Genomic DNA, 6,000 nt, shown 5'->3' on the forward strand with positions numbered 1-6,000 from the left:
TAAACCGTTGAACCAACAATATATATTCATGAAATATAGCTAAAAAATAAATTACACTTATGCAATAGGAAAAATACAATTTCATGCAATATTTATCACAAAGCAAATAAAAGGCAGAAAAAAAAATTATGAATGAACTGAAAAATTATACTAACTGAAAAAAAAAAAAAAAGAACTCGTGAAAAATGTACTCAAACTTAACCCGAAAACTAAGACAACGACATTAGAGTAAGAAAAAGAATGACCCCATCTCTCGGCAGGCTGAAAACCCATCACCTTTGGGTTTGGATGTAATCACATTGCCTTCTTCTTCTGTACCAAAAATGAGTGAACAATTGCATGTTTCACAATCAAGAAATTTATTTTAATAATATAACGACACAAATTAAATGAGAGACCGTTACATGTTCACAATTAAGAGGAAATTTATTCTTCTTCTAATAGAACATAAAATTGATCTTCACCTATCAATAGTATCCAACTAGTAAATTTAACCGCACTCGCGCGGTAACAATAATATTAGTAGTAAATTTCAATAAAGATGAGTAGGCTAAACACGAATTTAAACATGTATACAATAAAATATTTATATTTTCTGCACTCTTGAAATTTTTAAAATTAAAAGAAGAAAAGCAATCAAATTAGAAAAGAATATAAGAAGAAAGCATGCCTAGATACATATGAAATTGTCTTTATTAGAGAGCACTTTACTTTTAATATGAAGTTAATTAGGCTTTAATAAAATTATTCAACACCAAAAAAAATGAGTGAATCAGTTGTCAAACTGAAAATTTTCTATTGTAGTTCTACTTCTCCTTTTCATTGTTTTCCATTTTCTTCTTTATTACTCCCTCCGTCCCAATTTATGTGATATAGTTTGACTGGGCACGGAGTTTAAGAAGTAAAGGAAGACTTCTGAATCTTGTGATCTAAAATAAGCCAAAGATATTTGTGTGGTTATAAATCATCTCGTTAGGCGTAAAAGGTAAAGTTTAAAGTTAAAATTGATGTCAAATAAAGAAATGTATCATTTTTTTTGGAACAGACTAAAAAGAAAAGTATATCACATAAATTGGACGGAGGAATTACTTTGTATTCCCCTTCTAACATTTCATTTACCTCCTTTATTCACTCTTCCTCATTTGTATCCTCTTTCTGTCCCACTCCTAACTGTGACTCTTCCTCCTAATTTCTGGCAAATACCAATATTAGATTCTCCTAGCATTTTATTATTTCCATTGCCACACTATAAATTCAACACATAACTCTAGTGAAAAAAAGAATAAGAAAAAAAGAGAGGAGAGATCAGTAAATACGTACACAATAAAAGAGACACTAATAGGGTTGAAAATCGAGTGAAAAATATGGCTCCGTTGCTCCAATCATCATGTTGTATCGCTATATTCCATCAAATTCATTGTTTCAATTTTATATCGCTATATTGGTCTACTTTTTTTTTTTTCTTTCTTTTGGCATAGCTCTCTTTATTCAGCGTTAGATGGTATTCTTTCCGCGTATCAAAATTCAAAATGAGTGTTAGTTTTGATAGTTACTACACTCAAGATCATTGAAATACCAATTATATTGCTTTGAAATACAAAAGAAAGTTAGAATCCTTATTTTTTTTTTAATTTGAATAAATTAAAAACCTTGTACAAGCGTTTCTATATTACTTTTAAAAAAATCTAAAGAAGGAATCGATTTTACTTATGAGTCTTAAATTGTTACTTTTTAACTGTTATTGTTTATTATCATACTTTTTTTTTACCAATGTCTTATATCGGCACTCGGCAGATTCCAAGACTTATATTTTAAGTTCTTTTAAAACTATTCACTCTATGTATTTGTATGTATTTCGACTTTAGTCTATTTTAAGGTTATAACGCTCAAAATACATACATACATATATCAAATCCAAACAATCAAGGCAAAACAGTTAGAAAGAAAAGGTTATTTATTCATGAGATCACTTGCATCCATTTGAAAGCAAATTACATGTAATATAAAATTGATCATTTTTCAAAGTGAACGATACAAAGAAGAAACGAGCCCCATAAATATAATCTTCGCGATTTATGATTCCGCTGGGTGTATGTATCTTCCTTTCTTCCATAAGCTACACAAAAAGAAAAAAGTAGTATCACGTAAATTTAATGTATCATATCAGACTACAATTAGTTGGAAAACATTGGCACATACGCTAGATAAAAAACTTGGAATTAGTCATACTGCTAATTGTCAAATTATAAAGTAACTCAAAAAGTTGTTCAATAAGGGAAAAAAGTCACATCCATAACCAATTGGAACCTACCATTTTTACGAACTGGAGAAAGAAACCTTAAAATTGGGGATGATAACCATTAAACGCTCCTTCTTTTAGAAGATGATAGTTGGTATTTGGATTCCTTTATCTGCCTCTCCTTGTACACCGATTATAGCTAGTGATGTTCTTTTTTCTCTTAATGAGACACCTTTACAGCTTGTTGAGAATTTCCGCATTGTCAACTGGTTGTTATCAACAACATATGCAAAGCAATTATTTGCCATAATTATTTATTGTTCAAGCCGTTTCAAATGCTAGAATTCAGAGAGCTTATTTGTTATAACTTACAATTAATTGCTCCATTATATTCACTATTGCAGTTACGTACATTACTCCTTTTTGTGAAGCGACAATTTATATTTATTTAACATGAAAAATAGAAGAAAAACCCAAAAAAAGGAGTAAAAAGATAAATACTGGATTGCTGAGTAGAGAGGTGTCATGCTATTATCATCCTGCGTCTATCCTACTTTATATATAGATAGATTTAGTCCGATGTTGTGGTTTATTCATTCAGAATAATTGGGGAAGATAGGGTTGATAAATAATTACGTTTAAGAGTATTTAATAAATTGTAGAAATAATGGCGAGTAAGATTAATGAGGAATCTTTAATATTTTCTTACATATTTTTTTGACCAAAATAAGAAAACAATTCAAAAATTTAAGAAAAAAGATAAATGGAATCCTTGGCCAAAGAGAGGTCAACTTATTCCTTTCAAAGACAAGCTATCATAAAGCATACCTTGGACAAGAACTTTTTTCCTTTGAAAATTGGTACCTTCATTGTTTATTGGATCAACTCTGATTCAATAAGATTAGGATATTATCCCCACTCACTCGCATCACGGCACCTAGTTTGATATGGACCTTGTTGCGACTCTTTGCATGTGTACTTCACTTCTTGTCATTTTTTGATTGGTCAAATACAGTCAGAGGCCGATCTAGAATTTTAAAAATAAATTAAATTGAATCTACATCGAACATAGATGTGTCAAAAACTCGGAAAGTAGTAATTCATGTGTTATATATTTTTAGTGTTTGTTCTGTTTAGAACGAATGTCACTTTCTATATTTTGTAACTTTTTCTTTTTAATTTCCAACATTCTCATTTAAACCTTAATTGCTTACACTCTCTTGTAGCAATAACAGACATGTTTAAGACGACAAGATTCATAGGATATTTTTAATATGTTAGTTTTAAACTACAAAATTTAAAAGTGATTTTAATTATATTTCTGAACATCATGCCCAAACAAATTAAAACATAGCAAGGAGAGGGTGTGAATATAAGCTTTGGACTTATGTTTCAAAGGATTCAGAACTTTGAACCGGTTATGTTTAAATTCTGAATCCGTCTCGAAATAGAATGTACCAGGACTAGACAGCGTTAGTATCCATCACCAAATTTAGGCAACTAATTGAGAATTAGGAAACCTTAATTCTCTTGGTGTAAATTAAAGACAATATTGTCTCTTTCATATATCAATTACACGTCCTAATGGGGTCAAGGATAAAATAACTTGACCTCTCTGAACCCACCCCTTAATTATAGGGTACCCTACAAAAAAACAAGGGTTTGTCCAGATCAATAGCACATGCATTATTTGATTATGATGAGTGATATCTATTCCTTTGAGCTGTCCAGAGTTGGCAAGTATATGTGTTTTTGCATTTAATGCTGCTTTTGGCTACTTATAACAACTCTTTCCATTGTGTTTGTGTGGCCTTTTTCCTTCCTTTCAATCTTGTCTGACCATACCAAAATTTGGCACACATCAGACTCCACCCCAGTCAAAATATTAAATATTTAACAAAAGATTGTGAATGGTTCACCCGAGTCCATAACATTCTTCAATCATTAACCATCATAATATTTATAAGTGTGTTATTCCGTAAAATAACTCGAATTTTAAATTATTCATTTATTTTGGCTATCATCGGAAAGTGAAATAGAATATGAAATTGTAAGCTCCTAAGCAGTGCACGTGGGAGAAGCTTGCACTCTGATCACCTGCCTTTAAAGAATGAGCCGGCGGCTCCTATGCAATGACTTGGTTAAGGAAACCCACTAGACATCTAGTGAAAGCGAGTCTTCATAGGGAAATTGTTACTACTTATGGACAAGAACTCGAAGGGGAGCGTAACTTGTCGAGTCAGAAATGTTCTTTGCGTGTGATGATGTGAAAACAAAAGGAGGTCGCGGGTTCAATAGAAGCCTAAAAAAAAAAAAAAAAAAAAAACGAAATCTCTTGAAGAAATGCAAGGTAAGGCCGCATCTGATAGACCTTGTGGTCGGCCCTTCCGGACCTGCGCAAGCGGGAGGCTTTCAAGTCTGCGTACACATCAGACTCCACCCCAGGGTTCTTTTTTTATGGACAAGAACTTGAATGATATATCCATGATCAGGATGAAACATGGGTGAAACTAAGTGAAGGTTAGAACCAATTGATGTTAAAGAATAAATTGTGGTACGTAGTAAAATGTCACTTGAACCCAGAGCTAGCTGGTTCTCCCCGAAATGTATTGAAATGTATTTGACTGGACATCTAAAGGTAAATAATTGTTTCGGTACGGACCCCGAGAGCGATTCCAAATCGAGGATACACACGATCGAAGAATTACGTCAATCCATTAAAATATGATATACTACAAGTGAATATATATTTGCAACAAGAAATGAATTCTAATTCTAGGATGACATTTCGCCATTGTGTATACAAAATGAACATTTTTTTATCTATATATAAGAAATGTTTAATTTTATTATCTTTTTCATATATTTATTTTTGTTATATTTTAAATTCATCTGGTAAAATATTTTAACTCAGTCACTAGCTAGGGAAGACTTCAATGTAGTTATTCTGAATTTAATATTACAATCTTTCGCATAAATGATTAACGGTCGTAGGCAGTATGATGAAATTTATGAAAGCTTTATGAGGTGAAAATAGGTCTTGCTTAATGCGAGATATATCCAAATCATTGCTTTTTACATTATATATGTCCATAACTCACTCATTGACCATCAATACAAATGGATAGAGCTTTTCTACCATGATCAATGTATGTTTTGGGACCTCGGAAAATTAGGAGGAAAAGTGAAGTTCTTTACTTATACAATTATTTAAGGGATTGTTTTTTCTGAAAGATATTGATTTATCTTTGTCAAGATCAACCCTTACCATTTGATCATGACTTGTTAATTATTGAGACACTTAACGAGAGATAAACAAATGTTTAGATAAATGCTTTAGTTATCATGCCACTATATATTTTTCTTAAGCAGTGTGCAGAAATATTAAATGAAATATAATATTGATGTAGATAGTATGAAGAATAATTTTCTTTAAAGGCGTGAAATAAAATAAAAGTTAAGAATATTGCAAAAAACAAAGAGAGCAGGAGGGGTGCGCTAGTTGGTGGAAGTAGTGAGCTATAAGTGGAGAAAATAAGGTAATAGCACAAAGATTTACATAGGAATTACTCAATTAGCTAACCTATTAGTACTACTTATTATGGAGCATGTTCCCCATAATAATTTGAAATTTCAACCGCAAAGGTTATTAGATATTTTTTTTCCTTTACCTTTCTCCTTTGCACTTTAATGGGTGGGATCCTTTTTCCTTGTTTTTTTAGCTTCCACTTTCCTATTTTTTTTTTTCTTCTAAAACCATA

At 31.4% G+C, this 6,000-nt stretch overlaps 1 long non-coding RNA gene across 1 annotated transcript; it reads right to left on the bottom strand.

Annotated features, from left to right (window-relative positions):
• Positions 1 to 1,936: 1,936 nt before the first annotated feature.
• LOC132039715 (uncharacterized) lies at positions 1,937 to 2,472 on the bottom strand. The gene is made up of 2 exons (XR_009410455.1): positions 2,312 to 2,472; positions 1,937 to 2,116 (listed from the first exon to the last, which is right to left on the bottom strand). It is a non-coding gene; the product is annotated as an uncharacterized LOC132039715 (long non-coding RNA).
• Between the last annotated feature and the right edge of the window lie 3,528 nt (positions 2,473 to 6,000).

Source organism: Lycium ferocissimum, chromosome 12 (assembly GCF_029784015.1).
Source record: "Lycium ferocissimum isolate CSIRO_LF1 chromosome 12, AGI_CSIRO_Lferr_CH_V1, whole genome shotgun sequence".
Classification (NCBI taxonomy): domain Eukaryota; kingdom Viridiplantae; phylum Streptophyta; class Magnoliopsida; order Solanales; family Solanaceae; genus Lycium; species Lycium ferocissimum.